The 14372-nt window shown below is 36.6% G+C and overlaps 1 long non-coding RNA gene across 1 annotated transcript in view; it reads left to right on the top strand.

Annotated features, from left to right (window-relative positions):
- LOC144340918 (uncharacterized) overlaps positions 1-13514 on the top strand; it is a 30531-nt gene extending 17017 nt beyond the window's left edge. The window contains exons 2-4 of the long non-coding RNA XR_013417465.1: positions 1688-1835; positions 9861-9992; positions 12630-13514. This is a non-coding gene — a long non-coding RNA (uncharacterized LOC144340918). The remainder of the gene's footprint in view (positions 1-1687; positions 1836-9860; positions 9993-12629) is intronic.
- Positions 13515-14372: the final 858 nt, after the last annotated feature.

Here is a 14372-nt window from a genome sequence, read left to right as displayed (position 1 = left end):
TCTTTAGCAGAAAAACTCTTATTCAAGTACAACCATGTCTGAAAACGGAGAGACATTAAGTCAATGGCCCTCATCAATATCCTACAAGAAATAATTTATTTGATTTTCAACCACTTGGCTGTACCCAAAATAATGATCTATGCAGTTGTCTCTAGAGTGAGTGTGCCCACAAAGGAAATACTAGACTTCTATCAGAGTATAGGAATAAAGTTTCACTAACCACTTTTTTCCTCAGTTACCCTTAATTTTTATTTTTGTATGTTTTATGAAACACATATATTCATACGGCAGTTCATGCATCCAATGTACAAATAACCAAAAATAATATTCTGAAGTTGAATGCTCAAAATTTTTTTCTTGATTAGCTTTATTAACAAAAGTTTGGAAAATTTACTGACGTAGGCTTTTAGACAGGTAAATTTTGCAAGAAGAAAAGAGGGCAGAAAAATTGTTTCTAACAGGAGTCCTTGAGAATCTTAGGCCAGGTGCAGTGGGTCTCCAATGCAGAGCAGAGGAGGGCAGAACAACAGAAGCAGGGGAGGAGCCTGTATGGATGGCAGCAGGTAGAGGCTGAGGTGCAGCTGAGGCCAGGTGAGGATCACAGAGAAGTTATGACATAGAAAATTGTGCTAAGAAGAAGAGAAAACAGAGACTTTCCCCTTCAAAAATTAACTTTGCAAAACTCTCTTCTTACTTTTTTGTGCTTACTACATGACTTTAAGGCATAGCTTTTGGGGACTTTTCTTACTTTAAATGGCATTGCAATTAGCCCTGTGTAAAAATGGCCTGCTCACCCTGTATTAAATTCAATCACCAAATTCATCTGTGTTATTACTTAATATGTTTGCAACTCCAAACGATTCTTTTATAAATAGGACATATATTACGTTTATTTTTAACAGGCTCTCTCTCTGTTGCCCAGGCTGGAGTGCATGGGTGCGATTTTGGCTCACTGCAACCTCTGCCTCCTGGGCTCAAGCGATCCTCCCACCCCAGCCTCTCCAGTAGCTAGGACTACAGGCGCCCACCACCACACCCAGCTAGTTTTTGTATGTTTTTGTAGAGACTGGGTTTGGTCATGTTGCCCAGGCTGGTCTCGAATTCCTGAGCTCAAGTGATCTGCCCACCTGGGCCTTCCAAAGTGCTGGGATTACAGGCCTGGGTCACCAAGCCCGGTCGGGTATTACATATTTTACTACTAACTTACTTATTTACATAAGTAATTATAGCTGGACTCTATGACAAAATGATACTAATGAATATTAGGTACCTTTGAATTAAGATAATCTAAATGTCTTAGTCATCTGAATAATATTGGAGGAGTGTGAATGTTAACATTATATCTAAATCGCTGAAATTCATTTACATTTATCTACCTTACCAGATGCTAAGAATATAGTGATCATAATCTTTAAATTAGAAAAGTAATTTGTAATTAGAGTAAGCATATGCTGTAAATTCAAACTGGTAGTGAAATAACTAAATATAACTTTTCTAAGGGAAAAAATTAAAACATGCCAATAATTTTAAAGTTATAAAATATAAAAACCATTAAAATGAAATAATTTTCTTCAACTTGACAAAAACCTTTTAATGGAAAACTGAATTTTGGCATTTATTGTTGAAACTATTAACGAGTTACTTCTACTTTATTATTTCAAAAAGTCTCACTTTTTTTTCTTTTTAGTATGCCACACGTGGTTGACAAACGTGAATACTTTGAGAGGATATCCCAGCAGAACCCACTGTGGTTTGAGGGTTTTCTCGTCATCTTGCATTAGAGAAAATGATGCTGAATCATATATGCTTAACAAATCAAAAAGCAACAAACATATGTAAGTAATGAAAATGTCCCGTGGTAAGTAATCATCATGATGCCACCAAAGGAAAACAAGACTTTTTTTTTTTCTCCTTAACGCATTTTGCCATGTTCCATAGAGAAAGAAACTTTTATCAAATACTGTGGAACTGAAATCCTGCCCATTCAATTTCATCTTTATACCGATTTTTAATACTAACTATTGTAAACACTATTTTCTGCATGAAAATGAATTTCCATTAGACTAGCAGTCCTCAACCTTTTTTGGCACCAGGGACAGGATTTGTGGAATACAATTTTCCCACGGACAAGCGGTGCGAGGTGGGGACTGGTCTGGAGATGAAACTGTTCTACCTCATCAGGAGGGCACAACCTATTTCCCTCACATGTGGAGTTCACAATAGGATTCACCCTCGTAATGCCTCCACTGATCTGACAGGAAGCGGAGCTCAGATGGTAATGCTGGTTCACCCACTGCTCACCTCCTGCTGTGCAGCCTGGTTCCTAACAGGCTATGGTGGACCAGTGTTAGTCCATGGCCTGGTGTTAGGGACTCCTGCATTAGACACAAGTAACATTGGTTTTGTAATTGATATAGATGAAGTGAATAGCCCTTCCAGAATTTGGGAGAAAAAAATTAAGGAAATTATATATTCACCAAAACGGAAAACCCACAGAGAAAATATTATAATCTCATTAAATAGCACAAACTCTGCAATAGATAGACAGGTAAAGTTGTTTCTTCCATTACAAACGTGGTCATGCCTACTAAGCTGTAGAACTATAAACAATAAAAATTAAAAATTCATAACCAGGAGGAGAATTAAAAAGTAAGGAAATTGAGTCATCAGTAGAGAAAACATTTTAATTCATTTCTGAAAGTCAAAGAAGCACGAAAGCTAATGGATGGCTGAAACTATACAAAACAGTTTAAGTTCAAGATGTGTTGTGAGGGATTATAATGAAGTTATGTCAAGAACAAATGAGAAGGATGAAAAAGAGATGTTAAATGAAGATCTGTATCTGGTAAAATTCACCAATCAGTACCCCCAATTGGCAGCAACGAAAAATTCAGAGTGTTTCTCCTCTAGATAAAATCCCCAGGGGATTCTTTTCTGAAGAGTTTGAGTAGACCTACTTGCTTAAATCAAGGTTTCTGCTGTGAATGCGTCTGCCAAGAATAAAGCCCCTTGTTTTGAATTCTGGGGGACCTGAGACCTAATAGCTGCCTCTGCTCATTCAATTTAAAGTTAAACCTCCCAGTCAATAAATTATGTCCAGCCACACACTGATCTCCAAGTCTACCATGCATGGGACACACTAACATTTACCTATCAGCAGAGAAAATGCACACTAGTTAACTAATGCTTCTTGATTGAATATAAACAGACAACCAAGATTTTTCAGACAAAAAAGAACAGCATAAAGGAGAAAGATCTATATAAATTAAAATGAAAAATCATCATAGAATAAAGGGGCAAATAAAAAATCGGAAAAAAGAATTCACTAATTCACATTTATGTAGTTTCAAGAAAGCATTATATTCACAAAACAAGAATAGAATGCTATACAAATAATCTATACAGGTTTATGAGAAAGCTTATAGAAGGTGAAACTAAGATCCCTGAAATTAAAATTTTTAATTAATGGACAAGAAAATAAAGCCAAGGAAATATCCAAGATTATAGAGAAACATACAATGACACTAAATATGAAAGGAAACGAACAAAATGTGAAGGAATAAGCTAAGATTTCTAGCATCTTACTATTAGAAATAGAGAAGGCAAGAAATTCTCAAAGAAATAATAGAAATGTAAAGTCAATGGGGTTTTAAGCAGAAAACAATCTGTGACTTATATTTTAATAGAATATTTTTTGCTTCAGAAGAAAACAGACTACAGAGAAATTGGGGTGGAAGAAAGAAAAAAAAAACATGACTTAGACAACTGAAAGCATTCACGTAAGAGATAATGCTACCTTGGACTGAGATACTCGAGGTGGAGAGAGAAGTAGTGAGATTCTAAACAATACTTGAAGGGTAAAATCAACAGAACTGTGTTAGATTGTGTGTGGGGGAAAAGAGGTGTCAAAAAAGCCTCAATTTTTTTTTTGACCCAAGCAACTGGATGAATAGAATTCTGGTTTACTGAGATGGGAAGAGGTTTTAGCGGTGGGATTTGGGAGAAAATATATAACTTGGACTTGGACGTGTTAGATTTGAAGTTCATATGAGACATCCACCTAGACATGTTAGATAGGCAGTAAGATATTAGAATCTGGAATTCAAAGGAAATGATTCTGGAAATAGTGTATAAATGACATTTAAAGCTAAACTAACTGAATTAGTTCACCGAAAACTGAGTATAGAAAGAGAGAGTACTGAAGGTCTATAGACTGAACCCTAGATAGCTACCATGTTCAGATGTGAAGATAAAGAGGAACAAGCCCAGAAGGAGCATCTCATGAGGTAAAAGGATCATGAAAGGAGAGTGGTATTCCAGAGGTCAGGCAGGTCTCAAGGAAGAAATCACCAGCTGTGTCAAAGCCTGCTTCCCAGTAAGTGAAGTAAGAAAATAAAAGTGCCCACTGGATTTTGCTATATGGAGCTCTTTGTCCCTGAGAAGTGGTTGGAGTTGAAACCAGAATGAAGTATGTTAAAGAGAGAATGGGTGTAAAAGTGGAGAGAGATTAAATACAATCTTTTGAGGTGACTTTTTATAAAAGCTAGCAGAGAACTGGGGAGGTATCTGGAAGTGTATTGAGGCCAAATGACTTTCTTCTAGAATGTGTGATATTATAACATAGATGTAGAATATTGGGAATGTTCCTGCAGACAGGTATAATCTGATACAGGATAGAGAAAGCAAATGTAGAAAAAATGTCCCTAAGATGTGATGAGGAACACAATGCATGAAAGAGGGGCTAGCCTTAGAGGGAGCAAAGGCAATGTATAGCTTCTACCTGGAGGGAAGGTAGCATGTTTAGGGACTGATGTGCGCAGGTTGGTATATCTGTTGCAGAAGCACACCGAAATTGCCTTTTGATTGTTTCCATTATTTCAATGAAATAAGAAAAAAAAAGGTCATATTTTGAAAGATGGCAGAAAAAAGATGTGGGAGATTAGAGTTTTCTTTTTCAGGTGTGAAATAATCTTCTAGGAGAGGAGTACAGAACCTAAGGATAAAGAGGTGTGTTACAGAGCAGCACTAAGAGCTCACCTGAGAGTAGTGGTCATGAACTTAATGAGAGACACAAGAACCTGATTGTACGGTTTTCTTCAGTTCAAGTCAGCTGCTTGGGCAGCCGAATAGTGAGTTAGGAGTTGAATTTAATAAGCTTGGGATTTTTCTAGGCCAAGATAATGGATGAGCAAATAGCTGAGGTGGTATGCAGGAAAGTCAGTATAATGATGGACCACAGCATCTAAGCTATGTGAGGATAAGGATATGATGGAAAGTGGAAAAATAGGAACTGGAAAGAAAGGCATTTTAGAGTTAGGGTACCAGAGAGAGTGAGAATGAGAGACCGGGTTGGGGAGGGGAAGTAGGCACGCAAAAGTCTGAGATTGGAGTGCTTAAAGTTGAGATTATGAAAAGGTGCAATAATTCATAACATCAAGATCTAGGCATAGCTACAGCGACTAAGGTGCACTGGAAGGCAAGTTAATGAGCTGAGGGGGTCAAGGACCTGAGCAGTAAGGATGCTGGAAAGGTTTGTCTGCATAGATATTGAAATCACTATGATATATGACAGGAGTTGTGTTGGAGCAGGATAGATGGTAGCGTAATGGATAGGATCTACTTATGAATGTAAGTTGAGGGATGAGGAAGTAGTGTCTCCGAAATCTGGTGATGATTACGGCAAGAATGAATGAAGGTGGAATAATCAAGCAGCATATGTTTCTGAGAAGGAATGTTTGAAAGGGGAGGAGGGTTGTTACAATGGTCTGCAGGCAGCAATGAGATCTAGGAAGACCCTTACCCTTACCTCCAGGCATGGTGATATGAAGGTTGTAGAAGGAAAAAATCATCGTTAATGAGGACATCACATAGAAATGTGCTCAGGGAGCAGCCAGGGTCCACATAAACCAAGAGGGGGAAGAGAAATTTTTGTGAGGAGACTGAAGATGCAGAGCAGGGGTTGCCAGGCTGTGGTCAGACAGTCAAACTCCTGTTTTTATGTCCAGGTGCTAAGAATAGGTTTTGTATTTTTAAATAGTTACATTTTTAATGGTTATAGAAATACCTCCACGATATCCTTGATTTTGTCTCTTGGCTCCCAAGGCCTAAAATATTTTCTATCTGGCCCTTTAAAAATAATGTTCTCTACCTCTGACTTCGAAGATTTTGCTAATGACTGAAAGTGTTTGGGTGAGTCAAATTATGGAATACGCAGAACCATATAGGCATGGAAGTCTAAGGCATGAATGATGACTATGGGGTTTTGGGGTGTCTTATGTTGACTGAGGTAAACACAGACACATGACCAAATTACTCCTAAGGGTCTTTTAATGAAACTGCAGTGAAAGACTATGAATCAGATGGTGGGAGGAAGACAAGGACCTTTCCAGGAGAAGACAGAATTCCTTAAATACATGGTCCAGCCACAGCGGTCCACACTGGACAGCTGTGGTGTCTAGGCTGTCCGAGAGAAGTTTAAGAACACATAAAGCTATGGTTGTGCTACCTGATGGCACCCTCAAGTCTATGTTTATATTAGCCCATATTCGCATAGCATTTACTTATCCTTACAACTCTGTGAAGAAGATAACATAACTTCTATTTTACATATTAGAAAACCAAGGCTTGGAAAAAATAAGTAATGTAATCAGAGTCACACGGATAATACAATCTAAAGCTGGTCTGGAACCTAGATCTTCTGAATACTAAGCAAAGTACTTTTTTCTCATAGTTACCTGCATGTTGCCCCCAGGCTATTCAGAAGCAGTACATGATAGCAATTGGGAAGTACTTCTTACAAACCAGAAAACATAAAAAGAGGATATTCCCCACGAAGAGCTCAATTATTAAGTAAAAACACTGGTTTATCAGGCAGTTCTACCATCTGACAGGCAAGAATGTTTTCTTCAAACTTATTAGAAACATGAGTACATCAAAAGAAAAAATACATATGCCATATAAATGAGAAAAGGTGACCCAGATTGAACACGGATTTCAAATAGCGACATTAGTGGAAAAGGGAAGAACAGTGATGAATCTAACAAATGCATTCTACCACTAGAGACCTATTATTTAATACAGGACAAAGAGATTTCATTACTTCCAGCTATTGAAATTACATTTCAATAAAATGGCCACGTGATATGTACTTCTCGTGAAAAATATCCAACAACTAGTTCCAACTCTATGTACTTCCTAGTCCCTGGCCTTTCCTGAATAAGAGTACCAGGAGTAAGGATCATGAACATAGCTATTCTTGTCTATAAATAAATAACTTGGCATCCTCAATCATACTTCAGTTAGTATAATTATAATTCTTTTCAATCTATCAGTCAATAGAAACTTAAACCTAATTTTCTCACATCAAGGGTGAGGGTCAGTCTCAGAAATGTAGTAAATATCCTGAGGTTACCAGCAAAGCTTCCCATTTGAAACTTCCCCTACTTTAGTTTTAAAGTAACTCTTTTCTTGAAAATGTGTACAATAAGTGCCATATTAGGCAGTCATCAGTAGTGCAAGTTAAAAGTGTGATGCTTTATTTTTATAAAATAATTTCAACAATATATTTATAGTTTTTAATTGCACACTGTGCCTTCAGATGTCTCATTAAAGAATGGAAGTATCGTTTGCTTTACTATCAGAAAGAAATGAATTGATTGGTAACTTCCATAGACTTGTCAATATGGAAATATTTATCTTAATTGCACTTTCTTTGACATGTTTGTATCACTCATAGTTACTAAGATGGAGCATATGTAAAGTTATTCATTCATTGATTAACCTTGACACATTCTAAAGTTCTTTATTTCAGAGGTTTACTGTTTAAATGGTGGATCAAAAAGCAAAAAAAAAAATAAGATATTAAAGTTATTCTCAAGGGACATACAATTTAGGTAAATAAGATTTAAAAATACTATGTAAAAAATACAAAGGGCATACAAATATTGACTGACCTCCAGGATAAACAATCATGTCAATGACAATGTATGCTCGTCAGATCATGTTAAACAATGCCATGATAACAAGCAATCTCAAAAATCTCAGCGACTTACAAAATAAAGGTGGATTTTTCACTCACATTGCATGTCCACCTGGGGTTCAACATGGTATCTGTTCCAGCTTTTTATTCCCTACCTAAAACTTTGCTGGTTTTATGGCAAATGGAAAAGATAGCACGGTGGAGCCACAGGAGAGCTCTTAAAGCTATCATTCAAAAAGAAATAGCGCATGTTCTTTCCACTCCTTTTCCCTACACCAGTGAAATTGGGACTGGAACTTCTCATAGGAAGAGGCAGCACAGTGATTCTTCATAAATGTTTAACATTTTTAATATAGTTTTTAAAAGCTAATGTGCATTTACCAGAGACAAACACTTCGCTAAAATTATTTCAGAAGTTGTTTAGATTCCCCTAAAGACTCAAATAGGAATGACACTCCAGGGATAAGGCAGGGCGCTTTCTTGATGAATGGATCCATGCTTTAATTATATAATAATATACAAGTGACATATGATTGCTCTTAATTTTTCTCTACTTACTTCTTGTGCTATTTGCCTCTCACTTACAATCAGATCCTACGTTGACAATGGGTGATCCAGCTCCTGGCCCATTCCTGGCTTCATGCAGCATTCCCACTCATCTCTGGCAATCACACACTTCCAGTCATCAGCTCGCTCTCTCTCTGTCCAAGCCCTAATCCACACTGCTTTGCTCTGCTAAGGAGTCCGAGGACTTCAGCCTCTGTGTCCTCCAAACACCTGTACCACATCTGCCCACATTCACTCAGTCCAAATCCCAGACCTGGCTCTTCTCATCAAATTTGGCAAATCAATGCCACTATTGTCTACTGCTGGTTAATAGTACCCATAAATAGAAAGTGAAGAAACAAATGACAAAGTAAATACATCTTTGCTAACTAAAATCTGGAAGCATAGGTAGGGTCTACAAAAGGTAAAAATTAACTTGCTTTATGGCAAAATGTTTAGAAACGACCGTTCTTTGGGTTTATTACAAAAAGGAGACTGCTATGGACTAGAGTGGTCAGGAAAGGGTGCAAAATAACAGTGAGGCTTGGGGTAGGTACAGTTTAAAAGAAAGAGAAAGAAATTCAAGTTATCATGCTTATTTAGTAACTTTTAAAATATGTGAAAAAACATACACAATTAGAGGTCACACATACTTTAAATTTCATTGATTTTGTCTGTAACATTTATATATACAAACCATCAACTTGTAATATAATTAAAATCAATAACAGCATCGGTATAACTATGAAACACATTCATTTATTCATAATTTTTAAGTCAAAGTAAGAATTATACAAATTTATACATAAACTGCATATTCTTAATAAGAGGAGACAGTAAACAAATACTGATTTGGTCACATTTTCATGGTTAACTCTTTACAAAATATTACTGTTTCTTTGACGATTGAACTGCCAAATTGTTTTGTTTCACTTTTAGGATGAAAAGGCAGAAGTGTGGGTTTTGGATAAAGGATCCTATCTATTTAGACTTTGGGCTCTGCCCAACACAGAAGGAGGCTTAGAGACAAGAGAGATAAATCTCTCCCATTTCTCCCCTTCTGTCTTGGACACAAGTGGCTGAATCTAAACCTGATGGCACTTTATAGAAGCTGTGTTTGAAGGCAGCATCTGATGCAACTGATCTTTCTTTTTTGCAAAAATGGGAAACCTTGTTTACAATCTTTCCATTTAGAGGCAATAAGTAATTTTTCCTGCCTAACATATGAGAGCTATTTTACATAATCTTTTCCAACTTTTCTTAGAGCACCCTCCGGGGATCAGCAATTCAGGTTGGCTGATGAGATTTTGTCTTTCATTATTTTCTTTTCAAATAGGCTGGTCTTGACGGCTCTACCACTGGCTGGTTTCAGCAGGCCCTGGGCTGTGCGGGTTCGGGCTCCTCCCAAGAGAGATGAAGAGATGGACAGACAGTAACAGAAGGTCCTCGAAGCTGATGTGTGATGAAGGTACTTAGCTTTTAGTAGATTTGCCTCCGTTTTGCATGTGGGAATCTCTCCAGGAAAAAAGTTCAAGCACTGAACTCACACTCTCTATTCTTGTCTAAGAAGGGATGGAAGGGGATTAATTTTTTGTATGAATTAAAGATGACTCTAACAATATGTTTCCTTACAAGGTTAATAAACAGGAAAAGGCAAGTGATCAAGATGTAACCATAATTATTACTAGATTTACTTCAGACTGCTACTTAAAGCTACAAGACACTATCATTATAGGCAATCCTTTTTAATGTCAACATCAATTTAAAATTACGCAGGATTTTTCAATAAGTGGTCTAAGCTTATTTAAGTTTAAAATGACATCATAATAATGGTGACATATTTTTACCATTCAATCATGGTAAAAACAGTAAGATTATGATAAAATGCCTTCTAGTATCCAGCTATTGTTTTGCATAGCTAGTAAAGGCCAAAAACCACATAGTAGACCAATAATTACAAATGTAAAATCAATTTCAGATTAAAAATAAAGATTAAGTCATGAAGGAAGTCTGCGATGTAGTGCTGGGTGCTAATTGCAATAATTCTAAAGATTAGCAGAATATTCATTATTGCCCACCAATAGTAAAGGCACATTAATTTACTCAATACTGTTTGTTTTTGACTTAGGACTGATTTTCTTGGAGATCACTTACTTGTTAAGTGGTATAACCATACGCACAAAAATACGTCAATAACGTAATTTTCTATAGTTCACTCAGTTTACTCACCTACACACTTATTCAAAAGAAGTTGACCTAAAGGTTCAAAATAATGGAGAGATAAACATCTCAAAGTGCTTGCCTTCTGATATCTTTGTGTCCTTAATTTCCATTGCTTTAATCACAATCCTTTGCTATTGAGAATAAATCATATCAATAGAATATGTTTAATATCTACATTCACATATCAAAACTATGAAAAACAAAAAAGACAATACGTTTATATCAATAGCTGTGTTTCAAGGGGTGACACTTAGGTTTTTTATTATTAATTTTTTTATTTTAAATTTTTATGGGTACATAGTAGGTGTATATATTTATAGCATACATGAGATATTTGATACAGGCATACAGACATTAATAATCACATCACAGAGAATTGGGTACCCATCCCCTCAAACATTTATCCTTTTGTTACAAACAATCCAGTCATACTCTTTTAGTTACTTTGAAATGTACAATTAAGTTATTGTTGACTATAGTGCTATCAAATATTAGGTCTTATTCACTCTGTAACTATTTTTTATGTATGCAGACACTTAGATTTTGATGGTAAAAGCTTGGGGGAGGTAAGGTTTCCTTCCTTGGATCTATGGTTCTATAATGTATTCCCATAGCTTCATGGTAAAGAGTACAGATTGTGAGGCCTGAAATCCTAATTTTGAATCCTAATTCTACCACTTACTAGATTTGTGACTTGGGAAAGTAACTTAATCTTTCCAGGCCTCAATTTAATTATCTATAAAAATGAGAATAATTATAGTAATTTCAGTACCTACCTCATACGGTTGCTGTGGGTTTAAACTTTTTAGTATATATTTTTAGTATATATTGATCACTTAGCAGTAGGAGGCCCTCAGTAAGTTCTATGCAACTGTTTGCTTTAGCATGATAAGTATTCTTGTAATTATCTGCTGAATGATTTTATCAAAGTTATTTAACCTCACCAAACCTATTTCCTTATCTTCACAATTGGTTAATAGTCTCCATCTCATAGAACTGTGACGAGGATTGAAAAACATACATTGTGTCAAGCATTTGGCAAGGTTTATGGCACATAAGAAGTGCTAAGGATTTGTTGGTGATTTGCAGTCACTGATTTGGGGCATTTCTTAGTTCTCTAGTAGTAGGGCTACAGTGAATTCTCTAGTAACAGGATTCTCATTGATTTTTTAATTGTCTCTAACTCTCTCTCTCCCAATACACATGAGAAGGATGATAAGCTAGAAAGGACCAAACTACTCTGCAAAATACGAGATGTGTATGAAAGAACCTCTTCCTTCGTGGCAGCCCCCGAAAAGGTGGATGTGCTTATTTTCATCCGATTTTGCCAATTTCCAACAGTCTGGCCTGCTACCTTGTAAAAATAGAGTGTTTGCAATTATGATGGGAAAATATTATATTAGCAATATTCAAATTCATGATGACACTTGGAGGCAAATATCAGCCCTGTCAAGAATCGGCTCTTCCTTACTAACTCCTTATCCTTCACAAATCTCTTCCATGAGCTTTCTTGTCAACATTCTTGTAATGGGGCATGACCTAAAAACGTAACATTACCATATACAGAAATAGACCCCTAGGATTCTATCCTGAAGAGGATTCTGTCTCCAGTATCATGTCCTTTGTTGTAGAGAAAAACAGTCATATGGCCCATTTTTAAACCAAAGTCCTGTTAGCCAGGACCCAGATGCATATAGAGAACATCTTTATTGTTTGATTTTAATTATCTCTTCCAATTCAGACAGAGTCTCAGATGGAGCATAAGGAGAAAGTTGTGTGTGCTTTTCACTCTTCAAATTCTCCAGCCCTCTTCCCCAGTACATCTGATACAGGTCCCTAAAATTAGGGGGCTGACACTCTCATCTCTTGGTCTCCTCCCCAGGATTCCAAGAGTCTCCACATTAGGTTGCATCATCAATGGCTGCTTCTGTAATCCGATTCTTGGTGGAGGCCATGCCCAAGAAAATCATCAGGAAGAAGTGGGGGAAAAAACAAAAAATCACCCTGCCACATTTTTTAAAAAGATAAACACGGCCGGGCGCGGTGGCTCACGCCTGTAATCCCAGCACTTTGGGAGGCTGAGACGGGCGGATCACGAGGTCGGGAGATCGAGACCATCCTGGCTAACATGATGAAACCCCGTCTCTACTAAAAAATACAAAAAACTAGCCGGGCGAGGTGGCGGGCGCCTGTAGTCCCAGCTACTCGGGAGGCTGAGGCAGGAGAATGGCGTAAACCCGGGGGGCGGAGCTTGCAGTGAGCTGAGATCCGGCCACTGCACTCTAGCCCGGGCGACAGAGCCAGACTCCGTCTCAAAAAAAAAAAAAAAAAAAAAAAAAAGATAAAATATTCTTCTGTGGTGTAAACAGATGATTTCTATAAAATCAGAAACTCTTTCCTCATCAAGAGAGAAATAGGGTCTTGATTTTTTTTTTTCAGGTAAAAATTCTACTATATGTTTTATTCCTTGCTGCTAATTTTATTTAGATGATCAAATATCTTTCCTAAAGTGTCATATTTTCTCATTTTACGTGGTTAGAAGCAGGATGTGTAATTTAATTGGGTATTGAGAAATCTGGTTTGATATCTTGAACTAAAGTTGTTTTTTTCCCAATGTATCCATGGCATGTTTTCAAAATAAACCTGTTTCACAATGATATTGTGTGCAAAATGACTAGAAGTTTTAGCACATATACTGTACCAAAACATCCCTGAAAGGCTTTGAACACAAATAATAAGGGAAAATAGCGGTGCAACAGAACTCAGAAATCAGTAATATGATCCTGTGTTCAGAGGAAAACATTAATTTTGATTTTAGAAAGGCTGAATTTGAGATGATAACGTAGTTTCTAAAGACAGGAAGTTAGAGGTACAACTGTTGTGTATGAAAAACGTCAAAGTTATAAATGAACATTTTGGAGACATCAAAAAGTAGCAATTGTTCAAATTTTAAAAAGAGTATTTTATGATAAACTACCAAGTTGCATATCAGATACATCATTCTAAGTAATGCTTGACATTCTGAGGTAAGCATTAGAAACATTTCTGTATTTGACTATATCTTGGTATCCCACACCTACAAAGAGGTAGCACAGAATAACTGTTCATGTATATCTGAGTCTGAGACCAGCTCTTGGCTTGTCAGTCTCTGGAATTATGTGCATCTATTACTAAACCATTTGCTGATTGTTGCTTTAGGCATCAGTCATATATCATCAGCTTGGGAACTCCATTATGTTCACATGAATTTGAATTTATCTTTAATTTATCTTTCTGTGTGTCATTTTTTCTTTACTGTGGCTATATAATGCGGATGACACCATGAACCAGATGTCATTTTATACCCAAGAGATGATTATACCTCACAGTTGGATAAATTGATTTCTGTATTTAGTTTACACAAAACCCAGGGATGCTTCTGGACCCAAGATGTTGTTAAATGGAAGACTGGTTGCTGAGAATTGTGCAAGGAGAAACAAAAAGGTAGCTTGACTTCAAAGTCAGTACCCAGACCAAATATAGAATAAAAACTTAGCTCTTGATTTTATCTTCATTCTATTTTTTTTTACATCAAGGAATGCAAAAATTTATATTTTTATATTATGTATTTATAAAATATGTTTCT

The sequence above is a fragment of the Macaca mulatta genome, chromosome 5 (genome assembly GCF_049350105.2).
Source record: "Macaca mulatta isolate MMU2019108-1 chromosome 5, T2T-MMU8v2.0, whole genome shotgun sequence".
NCBI lineage: Eukaryota > Metazoa > Chordata > Mammalia > Primates > Cercopithecidae > Macaca > Macaca mulatta.
Note: the sequence above shows the minus strand (reverse complement) of the source record. Positions and strands in the feature narration are given on the sequence as shown.